This window comes from Manis javanica, chromosome 4, assembly GCF_040802235.1.
Source record: "Manis javanica isolate MJ-LG chromosome 4, MJ_LKY, whole genome shotgun sequence".
Classification (NCBI taxonomy): Eukaryota; Metazoa; Chordata; class Mammalia; order Pholidota; family Manidae; genus Manis; species Manis javanica.
This window is the reverse complement of record NC_133159.1, coordinates 54400256-54424029: the sequence shown is the minus strand read 5'-3', so window position 1 is coordinate 54424029 and position 23774 is coordinate 54400256. Positions and strand designations below refer to the sequence as shown.

Here is a 23774-nt window from a genome sequence, read left to right as displayed (position 1 = left end):
AATCTACGTGACTTTGGGCAAGTTACTTACAGTTTTTATTTCCCCGTGTGCAAAATTAAGATAATATTTACCTAGATTGACTGAGATATCACTACTTCTGTTAAATGCTTAACAGAGGTCTGGCAAACACTAAATGCCCAGTACACTGTCGGCGCTGCTGCTGTTTTTATTGTTAATATTATTATTATTAATCTTATATACTTCGACACTCAGAAAGTTACCCTAAGAGATAATGAGAGAGACCACCTTTCTATTAGGCATAAAGAATAAAAGAGCTTTTTCTCATGAAAATAAAACTTTCCCCCACAAACCATGAAGTCCATGTCTCCTTTATAAAAGACAAAAACAAGTTCAGTTGAACTGATATTTTCTGTATGTCCTGAGGACCTAATATGTGTCAGAGGCTCTACTGAGGGTTGTGAGTGTAAAGATGAATGAAACAATTGTGGATTCAAGGGTTTCATAGTCCAGAGTTGAAAGAAACACATAAACAGATAAATACAATCTGACACATCAAAGAAGACAGTCAGGACAGTACACAGTGAGGGTGGAGGAGAATAGGGGAGGGTGGTGGTTGGTATTTGGAAAGTCTTGTCAGAAAATTCGATCACTTTGGTTGAGTCTAAAGTCTAAGCAACAGGATGATGAAGGTCATTATCACTAAGAGGTTTTTTAAAAACTGAAACTTTATAGACCAAAAGAGGTCACTGATCAAATTCACTCAGTTGGGCAGAACGCATCACAAAATAAGTCTTCAACAGGTAGGCAGGGAGAGAGAACCATTTCAGGCATCACCTTGTTACATGCATGTGCACATCAGCAGCTATCTGCTGAATAAGCCCTTTACTGCAAATCTGCAGTTTGTTAGGGCTAATTATCAATGTAAGAATGTCATTTTACTATCATCTCATTTTTGCTAACCCAACTTCCCAAAGATAATTATCCAGGTAATGTTCTCAATTCTCCATTTCAGCTTTCATGTGGATTCTCATTTTTGACAAAAGGCAGACACATAAAGATGGTCATTATCAATGTCCTCAGGACTCCTTTGACTGGATAATAATCTAATTATGTGGCTCACATTTGCCTGGATGTGAGGTAAGATTAATTTCTGCTCATTTTTAAATATACATGGTAAAATATAACTTAAAATATGACCTACAGGTGAGCTTTACAAATAAGTTCTGAAACTTGTGGATATACTGGGAAAAACACCTGTACTCTACATAATAAATCACTCACATAAATAACCTCAGAGAAGATGATTAGATATTTAAGCTATTAAGCACTTACCATGCTGTAGCACACAAAATGTTTCAGTGTATAAAGCTGAATTGAATCCTTCAATGAGGCACTGGTACCTTAGACATTCGTTTTAGTAGCTCCCTACACTATATATGTCATTTTTCATAATGTATACAGCATTAGTATATGGGCAGAAACCACAAGATAAAAAGATTGTATGGTAAGGTAAAGTCCAAGCAATATTCCTTTGAAATAACTTTCCAGAGATTATTTGAATATGCATAATGAATATAGACATATTTTGACTCTGCTGTAAAATAATAAGATGGGAAACAATGTACCAGATTCGACACTCTGAAGTATCATATTTTGTTAGAATTAAAATACACTAAAAACCATTCACAACTAATATGATAATACTTATGTAATGCTCCATGCTTTGCTAAATATGTTTTCATACCTTATCATATTTGAGCTACATGGTGCCCATATGAAGTACATATTTGATATTCATGTGAAATGTTAGTAGACTGCCTGGAGCAGGGTAACTTTGTGCAGTGAGTACACTTTCAGCTAACGGGCTATCTCTCAAAGCAGAGAAATGTTCAAGTCAGCACTGACTTCCATTCAGAACTACTGTTACTAAGTGCTGTTAGTTCTAGCCCTACAGTAGTTGGTGAGTTTTCCCCTCCTTTCCATCTCCTCCTTTAAAGAAGGAAAGACCAATGAGGGAGGTAGTTTATCAGTCTGTGACTGTCATATCTTCATACCTAGAATAGAGCCTGATAGAGAACAGGTGCTCAATAAATTCTTCAAAGCAAATGAATGAAATCTTGTAGCCTCAGGTTTATCCTATTTCTTCCCTCCCCTAGATTCCTATGGAACTTCCTAATTTGCACCATGAGCCAGATTTTCTATTCTCCCATTTACTGTACACATGGCTGCTTAACCAATTACACTCACACACAGATGTAATGGCTTTACTCCCTAGACTAAGTATTTCCTTATTATTACAAACTCCTTACCCTGGCATTTAAAGTCTGCCACCAACAGCCCTGAATGAGCTTTCACCAGATCGTAACTTCATTTTCAAAATCAGATCCTTTGTATCATTTCTATTATGGCTCAGACCATCTTGACTATTTGACTCTGTTCAGACAGGTCGTTTGGCCCATAATGGCTGCACCCGCCATCTCTACCTATTGAAATACCTCCTGTCCTTCAGTATTTATGTGAAATGCTCCTTCTTGGAGATGCAGTGATCAGATGTCATCACTCTGTCTTATGCAATTATCTTATTCTGCCTTGTACTATTATTATATGTGGATCCATGTCTTATCCTCAGTATTCTAAGCTCCTAAGGCCAACATCCATGTCTCACATAGTTTTTACCCTACACACCTAGCACATGTAGCAAATGGTTAATACATAGCTGCTCAATTGAAGTGATTCCAAAAGGTAGGTCATAGGATCAAAAAGAGCTGCCTTCCAGAATATATGGTAAAGAAAGCAGAGGATGGATGTGGAGTTCCAAAAATATGGGTTTGATTCTGAGCTCTGCCTTTCACAAATGAATAGCTCAGGGAAAATTTTTTGTTTTTTCTTTGAACCTGTCTGAAGCTTAGTCTCCTCATTTTTCAATGATGATAATTATGTTATCTACCATACAGGGTTGTTGATCAGACTTAAATGGAAAAACTGAAATGATACGTTTTGTAAATTTGCAAGTGTTATAAAGATGCAGTTATTTTTGAATTGTGTGCCATGGAACCATTGGCTGAATAAGAAGTGAAAGCAATTCAGCAATCATGCATCCTTTCCTGCCATACCTGCTGGAGTATGAGGACAGGAGTATGAATAAGAAGAGGAAGAAAGGAGAGCACTCTCCTCTGCCAGCAGTCCAATCGCCCAGTAGATGAACAATTAGCATTTGGATGTATTTTAACATTAATGCTCAGCCAAGTCACTAAATTGCTATGTGACAGCATTTAGAAAATACTCCCTATGATAAATTATTTTGAGGTTTAGAGTTTATCACATACTTATTGTATACAGCTGACAAAGCAACTTTAAAAACACACACACACACACACACACTTGCCAGTTTTTTTTTTCAATCCTCTGCTTCCTCCTGTGTATTTTCTGTTTGATAAATTCATAAAAAAACACAACCATGATGGTCTGTCATCTTCCTTGGAAAATACTGTAACTCTACTCTGTGATATCATCATCCATTTGTGGGTGCCCCTCATTATAGCTCAACACAAAAGGCTGCATATGAAGAGAGAAGAGAGGACATGGTGACAGCAACTAGCCTGGGTAGTTAGAGTAGTTCTGCCTCCAGGGAAAGCTGTTTCCCATGCTATTTTCTGCTTCAGATATCCCTGATCTTAGAGACAAGCTGGATGCAGGTTATGATATCTGAGAACCCTGGACCAATGTGGCTCATTGTGCTATAATCTGATTTTAGAAGGGCTTATGTAATCACATTCCTTGTCGGAGGCTTTCCCACATCTCTGGAGAGCTGATGACATTTTAATAATTTTTTTTTAAGTGCAGGAAAGGAGAAAAACATCTGTCCATTATCGGAGAAAATATAACAGCTACCTCTTTAGAGTGAGGGCTGGGTTATGAATCAGTGTTCTTCTGTTTCTTCATTTCATTTATGTGCAGGTTTACTAGACACTCTGGACTGGTTTGAAACCTCCCAATGACGTCAATGGGGCAGAGAAATTGGAGCAGCGGAGACAGCTGCAATGCACCAAGTCTACTGAGGTTTTATTCTTTTCTCCCAGGGTGACATCTGAGACAGATATTATCAATCAAGCCCTCCTGGCTTGGTACCAAATCAAAAACACTTTATCATTCAAAGCAGTAAAAGCTACAATTAGATGATCTGCTCAGCTTTTTCCCTAGCAATATCTTGTTCATGACAATTAATAATGCAATTAAAACTAAATTAAACAAGAGAATGCTTACTGAAATACTTAATTTTAAAATGGGAATAATTTCCTTTAATAGTCAAGTTATCAATTATTATAGATTGCTGTTTATATAGTGTAAAAAATTCAAAACAATCAAATTACTACCTCTTTTGAAAGCACTAATAAAAACCAAATGACAAACTTTATCTAGTTTCCGATAAATGTCCAAATGTTTAGGAAAAAATATATAGGTACATATATAGCAAAGCTTTACTATCTTTCAGAAATCAACCAACAAAAATCCCTTGGCAATTGACAGAAAGGAAACTAGTGCTCTGCACATCAACATTTCTTTCAAAAATGTTCAAAATAAAACCAAAAAGAAGAAAGCAGAGCCAACTGATCTTTTGTTTGCTAAGCACAACATATTATTTACTGACTTTTCAAGTATCTCTTCTTAGGAACAGTCAACTTGCCTTGAGAATATAATAATATATTGAAATTTAAAAAAAGTATAGCATTTAATCTAATCATATAGTTTTAAAGTCTCTACTCTGTCTCTTCTCTTTTTCTTAAAGAAGGAAATTTTAAGCTACTAAGAACCCCCAAGGCTAAGCATAGCAAATCTAACTAATAAACATCCTTAAAGTGGATTTTTGTTTTCAAAGTTACCTAGGGGAACAGACATAGAACACTCTCACCAGAGTGAAAAATACACACCAACTACTATCTTGTTTCTCCTGGCCTTCTGGTGTGCTTATTGGCAAACAGTGCTGGTGATGAAATAAGCCTTAAGTGGAAAAAAAAAAAAAAGTAACACTTAAGTGGAGTAAAGACAAAACTGAGGGTAAAATAAGAGAGAAAAACATCATGTCAATCTCAAGGTTATGTGGCCAAACTGAATAGGACCCAATGTCAGTTAATCTAGAAAGTCAGACTGACTGAGAACAATAAAACAATACTCTTCAGCATTTACCTATTGTCCAAAGAGCGTCATTATCGGCTCATGCTACGTCATCACATCAGGTAACATTATATTTGCTCTATTTTTCTCTAATAACAGACTCCCAAAATAGGGAAGGCAATTACTTTCTCAATAAGGAATAAACATGAGAATACATGTTTTAATGTCAGCACTAAAGTTCAGGTTGCTAGAAAAATAAATGTCTTACCAATCAGTTATGTTTACCCAAGATAGGGCATCAAAAAGTATCCTATTATTTAGATTTAAATATGTTTTGTTTTCTGCTATCTTCCATTCATTTAGCTGTGAGACAGTAAATCATCACTAAAGCTACCAAATATCTTGTACATTATTTACAAAGCTGAGCTTCCTAACTGGTCCAGCCTAAAATTTCTCCCATCACTGGATCTATCATTCCTTATCCATTCCTTTTGTTCAGCATAATGGTAGTGATATGGGCACTAAGGCCTGATGGGTGTTGATTGTATCCCAGCTCTATCTCTTGATAGGTATGTATCCTTGAATGCCTCTGAAACTGCAAAATGGTAATGAAATGAAATGAAACAGCACATGAATAAACACCTTGTGAGTACTCTAAATGTGATAGCTCTTTTTATAGATATTTGCTTAAAATGGGTATCATTGTGCTTCAGTGCTAAGTACTATGCTAGGCAGTGGGAACACACACACACACACACACACACACACACAAACACACACAGGTAAATAATACAAAATCTACAGAGTAAACCAAGCTAGCAATTTGAGAACCATTCTTGCCTCCCACGTCTTAATCACCACTACCAATACCAATGAAAGTAAAGTAGGGCCCTTTCACAGCTGTAGGTGAGAAATCTGTCTTATCAGCTAGTGGTCTGCCAAACCTTGCCAGCATCATAAACAAGCAAGTAACAGTCTAGCTGGTTACCCAGCCCAGAGTTTACCCCTTTTACCTTTTTTGAATTGGTTTCCTTTTAATCTGACCATAGATTTGCTCGCTAATGTCATTATCATCTCTTCCCTTGGTCTTGGTCACTGCAACCAGTTCCCTTGCTTTGAGCTTTACCTGTAAAATCATCCTTTTAAATGATAACTCGGCTATGCCACTCCCTGCTTAAAAACCTTCAAGACTTCTCAAAGCTTTAATGGAAAAAGTCTCTGTTCCTTAGCATGTTGCAACAGATCCTATATGATATGTGGCTTGACTTCCTAGCTTTATCTTTTTAATGGGAACTTTAATACACATTGGTGTTACTTACTTCTCTGAATTAGCTGTGTTGTTTCAAATTTTCAAATACTTTTTGTCCTTTTCTTTTTTCTCTACTTTCTAATTCCTATTAACATGTTTTTATTATGACAGACACTTACCAGATTGCAGTATATGTATGGCTCACGTTTCTGCTTTCTCCCTACCTGAGTGAGCTTCTGAAGAGTAATGACTACGTGTTGTTCATTTCTATTTCCTCTAGCTTGCCACAAAATGGCATGCTGTTTTTGAAAAATCTAAATGTATCAATGAACATTAGTATCTATGATTTCAATTGATCAATCTCACAAAATAGATTTTAGAGTCTTTTCTGGGATGTATTTTTTGGGAAGAGGAATGTATTTTTTGAGGGCCTCTTTGGCAATTAAACCTCATTTCCTTCCCCTCTAGACAAGGAAAAAGGCACTGAATTCTGGAGCTATGAGAAAGGCTACTAGAAGTCCCAGAATCACATTCAGATAGGAGTACTTCATATCTACACATTTTGAGGATTTCCAGCTCTTCTAAAGAGGTTATAGCCTACCATTTCAATCCAGAAACTGCAATGATTCCAGAGGGGAGAGCCCACATCAGCTTAGGAAGGACACTAATTAATCATTTGACAACTGCCCTTGTCCAAATTACCTGAGTATCACGGATCATTTATTCATTCATTCAGCAAATATTGACTGATAACTATGTCATCCTAGACATTGCAAATTCAATGGTGAGCAAACAAGTCAGCTTATATTTATTGAGCATTTACTATGGTATACTTTTCTTTCCTTCTAAAATGTTTTTGGTATGTGAGCAACCCATGAAGGAGGGCTCTCCATGTCATGTTACTGGATATTCTTCTCCATGTAACTTCTGCTTCTGTGTGCAGCAGCCCCTACTTTCCATTGTATTCTGTGATGAAACCCATCTCATGTGTAGTCCCCCTGTCTGTCTCCAGGTAGGGGCGAAGTCACTGCTAAGTATGCACAGGTACCTAGATAGTTTACCTTTAGCCATTCACAGTTTGATGGTGCTCTGATATTAACAAAGAAATATCTGAGTGAGTTTCTCTGATAAGGTTGGCAAACACTAATTAGAGGCTTTGAATTAATCAAAGCAGTGAAAATGAAGGTGGATTTTTTTTCTGAGAGATAATTGATGTACAGAGACTAGGTATTAAGCATATATGATTCATTATGCAAACTTAATTATAAGTTCCTTGAGAATTTTTCCCTTATTTATATCAGTTTCAGCACATGGTATATCTTACGTAGTGTCTTCCTGCCCACAGTATAAACACCATAAAAATTTGTGCACTATTGCTTTTATAAGCAATTAAAATATTTTTAGTCAAGAGCACCAAACACTTCTAAGTAAACTAGGAAGTAAATATTATTTTCTGTTTATAAAGTTCACAACAGAGTTTAAATAAAGTATAAATATTCATAAACTTGAGAAATAAAAATAAAAATTATAAGCACTGGCATTAGCAGTCAAGAAATCAGTACTGAATCAAATTGTCTTTATCATGTGGTACAAAAAGCAAGACTTCTAGAATCATATAGACCTGAGTCTATATTCAGATTCTCCTCAATATTTGTTCCACGAAAATGAAAAAAAAACAAAAACCACTTAACCCTCAGTTTTAATCCATAACATAGGAATTATAGTAGTACTTATCTAATAGGCTGTAATGAAGAATAAATGACTGGGAATAAAGTATCTTAAATGGCATAGAATAGATATTTAATATTTTTAAATGATACATTTTCATCTACTTTGGCTTCTTTTACTGTGAGGGGAAAAACTGTTATATGGTAATTTCAGAATATATCACTTATCCTGAGCTTTTACAAGTAATATATATATATATGTGTGTGTGTGTGTGTGTGTGTGTGTGTGTGTGTGTGTGTAGTTCTGTATGTACATATATATATATGAGAATAAAACATGCACTTCTCTCTTTTACTTTCTTTTTAAAGCAATGGTAGGCATTGCAATGAGACGTCACAGTATTTTTAAGTGTGAATTCCAATTCCAATTCCAATATCACAATGAACATCCAGTGAAAGAATAAGTGCACTTTTATTCTATTAAAAAGAAAAGAAAGATTAATTGTGAGGTTAGCTGTGATAAGGATGTTTCTTTGCAGACCATCTACAACAATGTTTGGATAATACATAAATTTAAGAAAGAATTCGCTTGAAATACAGCCATTTTTCATGAAATACAATTGCATTGTTTTACTAAAAGCTGATTCAGCATGCATGATAATTCAGAAGCTAACTTTAATTAAAAAGTAGTTTTTGTCCATGTGACTGAAACTTTTGGGTTTTCACAGCAACATAATGCCTTCTGTAGCCCGAGAAGCTCTTCCAAGCTTTGTTTACTGAGCCATCATGGCTTCCCCCTTTTAGACAGGCCATAGGGTATTCCTGCTGCTTATCTGAAAATTAACACTGAGGGCCTACACTAAATATCCGTGAATGGGGTTTCCTACAATATCACAGCCTGAATATTTATTTTCTGGATCAATGTGCTATGGACATAAGCCTAAATTTGACTTATCCTTACCCACAGTTTATGATACTTCATGCTACTTCCCAATGACAAAAAGTTCTTTCAGGGCTTTGAAACTTTGCTGCTGTCAGAATTAAGGCTACAGAATGACTCTTAGTTTTAAAACAAAAATCCTCCTTGCATTCTCAAGACGGCCAAAAGGATCAAAGACCAATGCTTGTCCAATGTCATTTCTATAAACCACTTGACCCTGTGAAGATACCTCTCTAGCTGCAGTTACAACTCAAACACACACACACACACACACACACACACACACACACACACTCTCTCTCTCTCTCTCTCTCTTTTAACAAGTGTTTATTGAGCACTTACTATGAAGTGGACACTGTTCTAACCATTTAGAATATATCCATTAGCTAAACAGACAAAATTTCATGCCCTCATGGAGTTCACTTTCCAGCATGGGGTAGGGGGTGTTGTGGGAGGAGTGTGGACAGAAACCAACAATACACATAAGCCATAGTGTAGACTGTTTTCCCTGGACCAGTGATGCCCATTTCTTTCTCCATTCCTTTGCATTTGCTTTTTTCTCTATCTGAAATGTCTCCTTTGTCATCCTGATAAGCCAAAGTCAAAGAGTACCCTCCTCTGTTAAGTCTGTGCTCAGAATTATTGGGGCCTTCTGGAGCTTTTTGCATAGCTCTTTTTATGGAATTTCTGATTGTCATCTAGTCGGCATATGTCTGCCTCTCTCACTGGGGGACAAGCTCCTAGGCAGAAACCTAGCAAGGACTAATTCTTAGTAAGCATTATGCCACCAAACAGACTAACACCCTCAATGAACATCCAGTGAAAGAATAAGTGCAGCACTTTTATTCTATTAAAAAGAAAAGAAAGATTAATTGTGAGGTTAGCTGTGATAAGGATGTTTCTTTGCAGACCATCTACAACAATGTTTGGATAATACATAAATTTAAGAAAGAATTCGCTTGAAATACAGCCATTTTTCATGAAATACAATTGCATTGTTTTACTAAAAGCTGATTCAGCATGCATGATAATTCAGAAGCTAACTTTAATTTGTTGGCACAATAAGCCTTGATAGAAACACTAATTTTATGACTTGATTACCTTTTAAAATGCTTAATTTCATCTGTGCTATAATCATTTGGATAAATCGAAAAGTATAGTTAGGATGTTTATTTTCTTCAACCTTCTAATTATTGTAAGAAAATTTAATTACTGTGTTACTGTATGAAGGAAGCCTTAGCCATTAGACTCACTCACTGTGACAGGCACAATAGAGCTTACTTTGGGGAGGGAATATTCCAAGGGTAGAAGTCCCTGAAGTTTTTAGACAGTGCCTATATCCCACCACACTTGTAGATCTGTGGTTTTTGTGGGTGGAGCCCTCTCAAACTGTTATCTATCAGATTAGCTGTCAGCTTCTTTGCCTGTGGCCTCCATCCTGTAATTTTTTTTTCAGTCTCTCTTGGTTTGAAGAACCTTACCTTTGTTGATTCAATTATGCAATGAAATAAGAAGCTGATTTTCTAACAGAGAGGAAAGTCTTAGGAACAAGCTACTATCCCTTCCTGCAATCAATTCTCAGGGTGAATTCAGGTCTTCTACTGAGCTGATAGCCTGAGCCATCTGCCTTTAACCAGTGTATAATATAAGCACTGTGTAGATTTTAACACTGAATAAGAACATGTGTTCTTTCTTGGTCTGTTCTTTCCTGAAAAAAATAACTTCGCTTGACTTTTCAAGGAATAGTCTCATGGAGAAAAATTGTTTCTGTCCCAAATTTGAAGCAAATGTATTCACACTTCTTTTGCACCCTCCTGACATCTAGCTTCATGCTGAGCACAGCAAATATGTGATGACTGATAGATTACTCTGATTTAGAAGTGTGTGCTGTGCTTCAGCAGGCTATGTGCAGTTCCTTTAAATAGCATAGGAAGGAAGACGTGACATAATTTTTCAAGTGTTGTATACAATTTTCCTCATCAAAGAAGGCTCCCAGGCATTCACTTATACTGCTTGTGCTATAGCCATAATCTCAAGAGAAGGATAATATCTACAGCACAGAAAAAAAGACATGAATACATTGTTGAAAGTCTTGGCTGTTTATATTTAAGCTAAATAAATGAGTTGTTGATAGAAATGAGTTTTTCCTGCTGTCTGTATTTATCATTGACATTAGTAAAAGCTAATGCATTTGAATTTTTATAAGTATTCAAATTTTATAGTTTTTCAAAATTTTTATTGCAGAGACCTGATGTCAGGCATATTTTTTCTCATGTTGGTTTGGGTAATTAATGCAAAGGACCTTCTTTGAACTGAAAAAGTATCTTTCACAACAGAACTACTCATAGGATTGAAACTTAATGGTTGTCAAAATTAGCTCTTACACAGTTTGAACACGAGCTTCTGTGCAGTGTTCAGCAGTGACAAATATACTCTGTCAGACTGTAGAAAATTTCCTATTATTTTGAAAAACAAGTATTTACTGATCTCCAGAAATGTTTACAAATCTGTAACTAAGGTTCTAATATGACTACCATGGTAGCCAACACAGGTTTAGGTGAAGCCCATAACCCCATACATACTAAGTGTAGGTGTGCCTTGTTTTAGGGAATCATGTAGTACAATAATGTATGTATATATATGAAACAAATAAATTGGGAAGTGATTTTACTACAAAAATAATTCTTCTGATTTCTAAATAATTTCCCCTCGGTTTCTTTTAAGTTTGGTTCTCCTGACCCATTTAAGTGATTGTTCACATATAATTAATTCATGTGGGTGTGATTGAGAATGTAGAGCTCAATTTTATTTTCTCCCCTGAATGCATTGTTTGCTGTAATTCAACAGGAAAGAAAGATGTAGGTAAAGTAACTTAAAACTTTTGTGTCAAATAAGCTCAATTGAAAAAAGATAAATTTACATTTAACTCCTTATATAAAAAGAGATAACTCTTATCAGGTAGAGGGCTTATAAGGATCCTTCAGGCAGGTTTCCAAGCCTTTAGTTATTGAACACTGAAAACATTTTACCACTTACAATTCAACAGTCTAAGTGTGAAGCTCTGTTTTGATTACTGCAAATTGCCAGCTAGGAGTTGACTGAGCCATTGGGTCATCTCGAAGATTATAGATAAACACAAACAGACTTTTGTGGGTTAAGTAGCACTTGCCTGAATTTTTTCCTCCAAAAATGGAAATAAAACTACCACGGAAGCCCCTTTTGCTTCCACAGAGAACACCTGAGCCCATCTGTGCCTCCGGGCTGGCCCCACACAATGACTTGTATCTTTCCCTGCTTTGAGGTCCTTCACAGTCCTTCATGGCCTCCAGGAAAAAGTTACAAGTATTATGAGGGGTTATCCAGCTCTGTATGTCTTTTCAGTATTTGTCTCAAGCAATCACTTCTTTCTTCATGATTTGGAAGAGTAACAGTATTTTCCCAAAATGATTCATGCAAATGTTTGGTATCCCTGGAAGGCCTTTCTTCTATTTCTCTGTCTAGTTATAGCCTATTTCTCCCTCAGAATTCTAGTTATGGGTCTCTTCTTTTATGCCCCAATCTGATATAGGTGTATCAAAGCAGGGTGTGTACACATACATTATTATTTTAACACACTGATTTATAATCATTGTTTCATTTGTGCACCTACTCTATCTGAAGGTTACACAACTTTGGATCCTGGAAGCCTAGCCCAGTACCTAGTAAGTGCTCAATAAATGTATGTTGAAAAATGAATGAATCAACCATTTCAATGGCTAAGTGGAATTTTTAAAAAAATTGATTTGCATAGTGTATCATTACTAAAAGAATTTGTATTTTCAGCAAAATGTTAACCAACTCATAAATAACATGAAGGTAATGAGACAAGGAGTAAAGAGGCTAATATTTGTTGAGTTAATTCTTTGAATCAGGCACTGGGCTAAGTACTTTTATATCTCATTTAAATACCATACTTGTCCACATAATACCTATATTGTTTCTCATATTTCATTCTTAATATGAACTTAATACTTATTGAGTGCTTCATATGTGCCAGTTATTATGATCAGTACTTCACATCATGTCACTTGATTTTTCACAACATTTCAAATGAAGCATTATAACTTCATTTACAAACAATACAATTAGTGCTTAGACCTGCTCAAGGTCATACATTGGTTAAAAATGAGGCTGGGCTTTTCATCCATATTGATCTGGTTCTCTAGGCAGTGTTTGTTTCATTGAAACAGCATCATATCATCCAAACTGCTTTTCAGAAGTTTGTTAAAATAGGTATTAAGACAGGTATTTCACTCCTCCCACCCCCCAATAAAGGTATTATGGTTAGATAAGTTTAAGTTACTTTTTCCCTTTTTAAATATATCTGCTTTTTGAAATTCACAATGATATTAGTTGTATATTAACAGCTCTGGAGCTATCAAGAAATCTGCTTAACTAGCTGCTTTTTAGTTTTAAGAAACCACCTCTTTTATTTTTTCAGAATCACTAATGTTCTACCCATAAAACTCATGACTACTTTCAATTGAAATTCTATTAAAATGGTGCAAAATTCTATTAAAATGACCCAATTCTCTTTCAAATTCCATTATTGATGGGGAGAGTAAAAGTTCTAAATTGTTTTTCCAATCATACCCCCTACCCTTTCAACTGACCCTAGAAAAAAAATATGATTAGGAAAATCTGTGGTTTGATTTATGAGAACTAATTATGCTCAAAATTAAGAATAAGAGTCCTTTACTTTTCTGATTTATTCATCAATATAACCAGAAGCATTTTTTGAATGAACTGTCTGAAGCCTGTGCTAGGCACTGTGCAACAAATATGCCAGCCATAATTTCTGCCCTCTAAAAGCTTTGACATTCAGAGCATTTGGGAAGTTAACCCTCAAACAAGCAATGCCTGTGTGAAAATATATGCTCATATTCCTCTGCTTTTATGTATATGTAAATCTGGGACTATGAGATGACACAAGGCTAAATCAGTATAAAATTACACAAATCATTTCTTGGTTCTACCCATAATTCCATGTTTCTTACTTTCTTAACTCTCAAAATGAAGATACAATTCTTGGACAATACACTAGAAATATTTAAACAATGCTGAGTATTTTACATTTCTCACAGCTCTGAAAAACAAGATCTAAAAAATATTCAACTATTAATTAGCCACATAATACATATTTGTGAGTGGTTTACAAAATCTTTACTACTTGTAGTAACTGCTTATTATCTTCTATTTCTTTTTGCACGAATCTAATAGAGGAAAGCTTTTCAAAAATAGTTTTATTCAAGTAGAGAAAAACTAAATCAAGAAAAATGAATATCATTCATAAATTTCACCCTGGCCTGAGGAAACAGAAAATTTACCTTTACAGAAAAACTCCACTCACTTCACTGTCTATCCTTATAATTTTAAAAAGAGATAATATAAATAACTTTACATATATGAATGTGCTCAAAGCATTTTCCCCCAAAATTATATCATTTTACATGGCATATCATTTTCCCCTAGTCTTTTTGTTTATTTTTAATTCCTTATTATTCAGTGATTTTGAATATGAAACTGTCCCAGCTCTATTCCTGACCTGCCAGCTAAAGTTTGTTGTTCAGAGCATTACCAGCACCTACCATATCCATGAATGTCGCCGGGGAGGAGGCAAATCACTAACATGCAACATCCCGAAGAGGTGGTGCTCTATCGATATCCCACCACTCAGGAACTTAGTTCATTTTCATTAATTTCCCTGTGTTCTTGCTGCCACATAGTCATTGCTTAGCTCTTTGTCCTTTTATTTTTCTTTCCGATGGCATGCCACTTCCCATTGCAGAGTAGATAACATTTTCGGTAGGAATACAAATGACTTAGCAATCAACATGTAAGCATCCAACTGGAACATCATCGGTAGTTTCCTTTAGGTACCAAATGAGAAAATCGATTTGCAGCCAGATCTGAATGATAGCTCCCATGGTGTGTGTAGCATGTCTTCCAATTTACATCAGAAAATGAAAGAATGTGAGTTCCCAAAATTGTTGAAAAATCTGCCTTCAAACAATATGCTCTGTTTTCTCTCTCATTTTGCATTTTCTCCTCCATCCCTGGTGACATGTCAGCATGTTTCCAGGTTTTCTTTTAACCGAAGTAGTGATTAGATTAATCAAATGAAATTCTCTCTCCTACCTTTTGCATTGCGTTTGGAGCTATCGAACCTCCTGTCTGACTCATTCTGCATTGTTTAGCCCATTCAGAGCACGATGAAAGAACACCTAACACATGGGGTCAGATTTCCTGAATGACATATGTTAGACCACAACAAAGGAGAACACCCTGGAGAGATTATAAATCCTTTTCATCACAGGAGATTACAGAGTAAAGAAAACGTCTATGTTACACAAAGAAAGAACAGTGTGACTGGCATAACAAATTCAATTTTAGCCCAGGTTTGGGACTAACACCCCTGATGGCTCTAAGCATGTTGGTGTGTACTTACACTGCACCTCTGGCCCAGGAAAACGGTCGCTAAGGACATACAATAGCTTCTGAAGGCCACTGGGATCATCATTAACCCAGCACAGCAGTACCAGGTTCAAAGATCCTCAGAGCCCTGAAGAACTAAAGGCATCTCCCAAAGTAACAAATGATACACCAAAGGCATTCACCAGAGAGGACAAGGGTCTCCTCATTCTGGATCCTTGAACAGAATGTGACCATTGCAACGGCTCACACGACAAACACTGGTTTGCAATCAAATGAGAAGACACGCCTCTTATTTTAGGACTTAGTTTTATTTATTGTCCTTCTGGATCCTGATAATTCTGTATTTTAATTGATTTGTGTTCCTAGGTGTCCACTTTTCAACTTCCCAAACCTCACTGTGTCTCTGAGAAGCTGGCCTTAGGACAGGGCTAATTTTATGCAATGGCAGCAATGGGTATAAATGTACACAGACATTCAAAACTTAGGCTTGAGAACCAGTTTTCTCACTGGACTTCCTCTTATGTTCTTGCCTCACACTGTCTATTTTCAAAATAGCAGTCAAGATAATTCTTCAAAAAGCTAACTCATCATTCATTAGCTGAACATCTTCCAGTTGGTCCGCATTTCATTTAGAGTGAGCACCAAAGTCCAACAGGGATCTATGAGGCCCTAGATATAACCCCCATTGCTCCCTAACCCCACTGCTCACTAGGGGTTATGGTTCCCACTTCCTCATTCTATTTGAGCTGTACCAGCCCTCTGCTGTTTCTAGAACATACCAGGCATGCTTCTGCCTCAGGAGTTTTTCAATGGGCATTCTCTTTGCTTAAAATGCTCTTCTTCAGTTAGCTTCATGGCTCATTCCCACACCTAAATCACTGCTCAAATGTCACCTTGTTATGGAGATCTGCCCTGACCACATTAACCTGGCACTCTCTTTACGTCACTTCATTTTTGTGCACAGCATTTATGACCTTCCAACATACATAATTTCTTTACTGTGTGTGTAATCTATAACCTCCAGCAGCATGTGACTCCAAGAGAAACAAGATTCCTGTATTTTTTCCACTGCTTTCTTCTCAGTGCCTACTTTAGCACCAAGCACAAAGTAGATGCTCAATAAATGTTTATTGGACCATTAATTAATAAATGAATAAAACAAGTGGCAGTCCACAGGCTTACAGTTAATCAGAAAGAAGACAGTTGGCCTAGTTTGTAATTAAATAGAAGCAAAAAACAATATTTTGGATCAGGCTGAATCTTTAAGTAACTCTTCTATTAGAAAAAGGCTTTATTTGCTTTAGGGAGCAATATAATTGTTGAGAAGTACTAAACAGAGAAGAGAGAGGCATTGGTGAATGTGGTTCATTGAATCCAGTCAGGCAGCATGCTTACTGAAAATGCTAATAAAGGATTGCTGTTAGATTATGAAGGAAATAGAAAATTAACAAAGTCTATGTGGAAAGATTTGATAAAGGGAATTTTAAAGATAACATGTGGCTAATTCACCACCACAACTACCAGATAAGACAAGGCTTTTACTCTTGGAAACAGAAAAAAAGGCACCTCATCTTATTTTTCAATTCCATGGGATTGTCATAAAGCTTAAATTCTTTTTTTGTAAATAACAGCTTTATTGAGATATAATTCACATGCCATAAAATTCACCTTTACAAAGTATCCAATAGTTTTTATCATATTCACAGTTGTGCAGCCATCACCACTATCCAATTTCAGAACATTTTCAGCACCCCAAAAAGAAACCCCTCGTCATTGACCCCTCCCCTAGCACCTGTTAACCACTAACCTACATTCTATTTCTGTGGATTTGCTTATTCTGAACATTACATGTAATTGAAATCATACAATATGTGACTTCTTTCACTTAAAGTTTTCAAGGTTCTTTTGCATTATAGCACGTATCAGTACTATTCTTTTCTATTCTATCTTATGGATGTATCACATTTTGTTTGTTTGTTGATTGCTAGTTGACTTTTTTTCCATTTTATGGCTATTATGTATGAATAATGCTTTTATGAATCTTCATATACTAGGTTTTATGTGAATGTATGTTTTCATTTTTCTTGGCTATATGCCTAGGAGTAAAATTACTAGGTCACATCATAACTCCATGTTTTATATTTTGAAGAATTGCCATACTGTTTCCATAGTGGCTGCACTACTTTGAACTTCATCAACAATGTGTGAGGGTTCCAACTTTTCTACATCCTCTCCAACATTTGTTATTGTATGCCTTTTACATTATAACCATCTTAATGGGTGTAAAGTGGCCTCTCATTGTGGTTTTGATTTGCATTTCTCTAATGACTATTGATGTTGAGCATATTTTCATATGCTTACTGATCATTTGTGTATTTTCTTTGTAGAAATGTCTATTCAAATCCTTTGTTCATTTTTTAATTATGTTATTTGGCTTTTTATTGTTGAGTTATAAAATTCTTTATATATTCTGAAATAACTCTCTGATCAGATATGTAATTTACAAATATTTTTTCTCATTCTAATTAATGGTTATCTTTTCACATTTTAATGGTGTCTCTGGAAGCATACTTTTTTTAATCTTAATGAACCCAAGACAGTTAATAGGATATAGTGGCAGTGCAGGGATTCAAATATAAATTAAAGAAACTAAGTCCAAGAGACACAGCTTGCTGACAGTCATTCGTCTAAAAAAATCTCAGAATCAGGACTCAGACCTAAGCCCTCTGGTTCTTTATTTCATGTGCAGGAAACCCTACTACCTATAACAGATATTGCTGGTCTTTCTATAAGAGCTGAGCTGCGGGTAGTAAAAATCCTTCAGGACAGAGAAAAAAAGGCCATACTAATGAAATACATTAGTCTAGGATTGTGTCTGCAAAATGGTTTCTCTTTTGGATTTCTACTAAAGCATGTCCTAGATGGAGTGGATCCTGGCTTCCAGCTGAGAGGGCTGGGCAATGACACAAAACAAATGGAAGAAAACAGTGGCAAAGACTTGCATTTGTATAGAGAATCACATCTCAAGATTTGTGCCTAAAGCTCACAAGGAGGAAAAACAACAGGGAATAAATGTTATCTAAGAGCACAAAGACACGTAGGCTGTCCATCAACAGCTAACAGCATGAAAGACACCAAATAACTTCTGAGCAGCTTTTTGCATTTAGTAAAAAGTCATGTACCAGTGGTGGGTGAAGATCCTCTATAGCCTGGCAATGAAAATCTGAAGTGTGATAGGCAGGTAGAAAGCCTTTAAATACTTCAACAGGGCAGCCTTTATTTTATTTAATTAATTTTTAACCTCCCACTAGTTTTAAGTAACATTCTAAAAATTATTTCATGCAGGAACAATGCTAAAACATGTGCTAAAACCTGACTTAGTTGGTTAAAGTATCTTATAATAAATGTGTCTCTGAATGAAACTTTATGCACTGAAGAATTTGAAGTTATTTCCAAGCAATCTCCTCACATGAGTATTTACTTGATATGAAAAATTAGAATCTACACTTTTTGACTTAGAAATAATAAAATCAGTAATAATGATTAATTGCAGTAATAGATAATTATATAACATTACTATTATTAGCAATAATAGCAGTAGTAGTATTAAAATAATAGTGATGAGATTAATAATAGTACACAAATTGCCTTTACATAATACTTTAGAGTTTCCAAACTGCTTTCATAGAATCTAAAAACTTTAGATTTCAAGTTATCTTTTCTCCATTTTATGATAAGGAAACTGACGTCCAGACTCCATCTCAACAATCATTGTTGTATCAGGTACTATGCCAGGTATTACCACATATGCAGTCTTATCTACCACTCACAGCACCATTTGAGGCAGGTATTGTTTATTCCACACTGCAGATGAGTCTCCAGGATAATTAAAACTTGCCCAATCTTATAGCTAGTGAGAGGCAGTGAAGGAATCTGAGCACAGATCTTAAGAGCTTCAGGTAATGCTCTTCTAGTAAGAAACCATAGCTCCTGAGATAATTTTTATAGTAAAATTGTGCTTAACAAAAAGTTTTCATGGTGGTGATATAGATGGGAAGTTGTATTTTGCTTCTGAGCCTCAATAAGAAAGCAACGATTGCAATAAAAATAGTTCACTTTTATTGAATACTTACTCTATGTCAAGTATTTGGTTAAGAAAGCACTTTGAACTTACTGTCATTCAATTCTTATAACAACCCTATATTATCATCTCAGTTTAGGATATTGAAGACTGAAACTAAGAGAAATTCAGTAACCTATCCACAACTACAGTATGGCTAATAGACATCAAGTCTCATAAGTTGGGTCTTTTATTCCTTACAGACAAAAACACAATAGATAATTATCTATCCATTATCCTAATGAATGATAATCTTTAATTCATTCCTCAGTTTATCTAAGGTCTGACACTACCTCATTCACACAATGTGACCAGAAAATCAACACGAACTGGTCAGCAGGTTTGGATCTGTGGTCATAGAACAGAGAAAACCTAGCTGGCTTATCCAAGATCTGATGCATGTGCTTACAAAGTTTACCAGCTCTGTTAGATACTAATCCCAGACAACAGTATCAATCAGTATGCAACAGCCTCCTTCTCTGGCCTGGAAGCCACAGACTACTAGATTCTATGTGTGTGTGTGATTAAAGGGTCACCAGAATGGCAGAAAGCAAAGTAAGAAAATTAATGAAACTTATTGCAAAAGAACCTTATGAAAGCCTACCCTGTCCTGTGCATTAGTTTTTAATTAGTGTTGAAGGGAGGAGGTAGAAAATCCCTGGAGCCTCAAGGCACTTCAGCACTGATCACTTCCTATTATAAAATTTTGGTGCTTCTAATGACCCTCACATATCAAAAGAGCTTTTTTTAGCAGTCAAAATCTCTTGGATTAAAACTAGAGCCACTTCCATGCTGCAGACGTATCACAGCAAATCAAGCAAACACCTTGACTCCTCTCCAACTATAGCCAGGTAAGCATCCCATTCTTCTGCACCACAGCTGATGGGTGCATGCTCTTTAAGCAACTGGCTCTGATGGTCAGGGGAGATTGTGCTTCTAGGCCTGAAAGGACATTCTTTCAATAGTGGGGGAGGTAAATACATAGAAACAACCACAGAGAATCAAGCAAAATGAGGAGACAGAGGTATGTTGCAAACAAACAAACAAGATAAAACCTCAGAAAAAGACCTAAGGAAACAGAGATAAACAATCTACCTGATAAAGAGTTCAAAGTAATGGTCATAAAGATGCTCACTGAACTCAGGAGAAGAATGGATGAACACAGTGAGAACTTCAACAAATAGAAGAAAATACAAGAAAGTACCAAACAGAAGCAGCAGAGGTAAATAATACAATAACTGGACTGAAAAATACACTAAAGAAAACAGAAGAAAAGATCAGTGAGGTGGAAGACAAAGCAATGCAATTCAGCCAAACAGAACAAAAAAAGAAAAAAAGAATTTTAAAATGAAGATACCTTAAGGAACCAATAGTACAGTATCAAGCAGAATAACATCTGCATTATAAAGGTCCCAGAAGAATAAGTGAGAGAGAAAGGGGAAGAAAACTTATTTGAAGAAATAATACCTGAAAACTTCCCTAATCTGGGGAAGGAAACAGACATCTTTGATCCACGAAGCCCAGAAAGTTCCAAATAAGATGAACCCAAAGTGATCCACACCAAGACACTTTACAACTAAAATGTCAAAAGTTAAAGGGAGAATCTGAAAGAAAAACAACTTGTTGTATATAAGGGAGAATCTATAAGGCTATCAACAGATTTTTTCAGCAGAAACTTTGCAGACCAGGAGACAGTGGCATGACATAGTCAAAGTATTGAAAGGAAACAGCTTCCCACCAAGAATACTCTACCTGGCAAGATTATTACTCAGAATAGAGAAAGATAGAGTTTTCCAAATAAGCTAAAACTAAAGGAGTTCATCCCTACTAAACCAGCCTACAAGAAATGTTAAAGGGACTTCTTTAAGCTAAAAAGAAATGGCACTAACAACAAGAAAATATATGAAATTAAAAATCTCACTAGAAAAGGTAAATATAAAGTACACAGGTAATGGATTAACCACTCCTAAAGCTAGTATACAGGTCAAAAGACAAAAGAAGTAAAATTAAAACATCAGTAATTAGTTGGGAGGTATAAAAAAAAGGTGTTAAATGTGACATCAAAAGCATAAAATGTGGGTTGGGGAGGATACAAATGTAGAGTTTTGGAATGGGTTCAAAATTCAAATTGCTACCAACTTAAAACAGACTGTTATATACACACAACAAAGCAAAACCTTATAGCAAATACACAAAGAAAATGAGAAAGGAATCTAACCATAACACTAAAGAAAGTTATCAAACCAGAAGGAAAGAGAGAAAGAGAAGAACAGAGCATAGGAGAACTACAAACACAGCCAGGAAACAATGAACAAAATAGCAGTACCTCCACATCTATCAATAATCTAGTCAAAAGACACCAACGGCAGAGTAGATTTTAGAAAAAGAAAGAAAAAAAATAAATGAGACTCATCTATATTTTGCCTACAAGAGACTCACTGCAGAAGTAAGGATACACACAGACTTAAAGTGAAGGGATGGAAAAAGATATTTCATGCATACAAAATAGACTTTAAAACAAAAACTGTAATAAAAGACAAAAGAAGGGCATTATATGATGATAAAGGCGTCAATCTAGCAAGAAGATAAAAAATTTATAAATATATATGTACACAAAATAAGAGCACCGAAGTATATACAGCAAATATTGAAAAACCTAATGGGAGAAATTGACAGCAGTAAAATCGTAGTAGAGGACATCAGCACCCCGTTTACATCAATGTGTAGATCAACCATATAGAAAAATCAATAAGGAAACATTGGACCTAAATGATACATTAGACTAGATGGATTTAATAGATATATACAAAATATAAATCCAAATGCAGCAGAATATACATTCTTCTCAAGTGCACACAGGCATTCTCCAGGATAGATCATGTTAGGCCTTAAAAAAAGTCTCAAAAAATTCAAGAAGATTGAAATTATATTAAGCAACTTTTTTGACCACAGTGGCATGAAAGTAGATATCAATTACAAGAAGAAAACTGTAAAAACCACAAAAATGTAGTGATTAAACCACATGCTACTAAACAACCAATGGGTCATTGAAGAAATCAAAGGATAAATTAAAAAAATACAACATAGCAAATACAACATAGCAAAATCAATGGGATGCAGCAAAAGCAGTTCTAAGAGTGAAGTTAACAGCAACACAGCCCTAACTCAAGAAACAAGCAACATTTCAAATAATCTAACTTAAATTACTTAATACTTAAGTACCAGTACTTAAATTTAAAAGAACTAGAAGAAGAACAAATGAAACCCAAAGTTAGTAGAAGGAAGGAAATAGTAAAGATCAGAGCATAAATAAATGAAATAGATAGAGGCTAAAAAGACAATAGAAAAGATCAATGATACTAAGAAATGGTTCTTTGAAAAGATAAGCAAAATTGATAAAACTTTAGCTAGACTAACCAAGAAAAAGAGACGGCTCAAATAAACAAAATCAGAAATGAAAAGGGAAATGTTACAACAGACACCACAGCAATACAAAAGGATTATAAAAGACTACTATGAACAGTATACTCCAACAAACTAAACAATCTAAATAACATGGATAAATTCTCAGGAACATACGATCTTCCAATTGAATCATAAAGAAATAAAAAATCTGAATAGACCAATACCAGTAAGGAGATTAAATAAGTAATTAAAAACATCCCAACAAACAAAAGTGTAGTACTGGAAAGCTTCATTGGTGAATTCTCCCAAATATTTGAAGATTAAATACTTATCCTTCTCAAACTCCTGTGAAAACTTGAAGATAGGGGAAGACTTCCAAACACATTCTACAAGGTGAGCATTACCGTGATACCAAAAACAGACAAGGACACCACACATAAAAAAGAAAATTAAAACTCGAGCCATTTGATCCATATCTGCTTGGCACTGATAAGTACCCACACTGAGAGTGATGAGTGTCGAGGGCTTTATATGGTTTCTCATTTAATACTCCAAAGAAGCTGATGATTCGGGTATCATTAACTCCATTTAAAGATAACAGAACCAATGATCCAAGATATTAAGTCACCTACTCAAGGTCACAAACTCATGGATGAACTTAAATTCTAGCCCACATAATTTTGGCTCTAAAACCCTTGCTCTTTGTACTATCCAAAGCCTGAGTAGAATGTCAGTTTCACCACATTCAAGCTGTGTGTCCCAGCACAAGTCATTTACACCACTAAACATCGGTACTTTCATCTTTGAATGAAAATAATAGTAGAGCTGCTCTGATGATGAAAAATA

The 23774-nt window shown here is 35.5% G+C and overlaps 1 protein-coding gene across 2 annotated transcripts in view; it reads right to left on the bottom strand.

Moving 5' to 3' along the window:
- PDE4B (phosphodiesterase 4B) overlaps positions 1–23774 on the bottom strand; it is a 549746-nt gene that overhangs the window by 180256 nt on the left and 345716 nt on the right. The gene's annotated exons all lie outside the window — the stretch shown is intronic.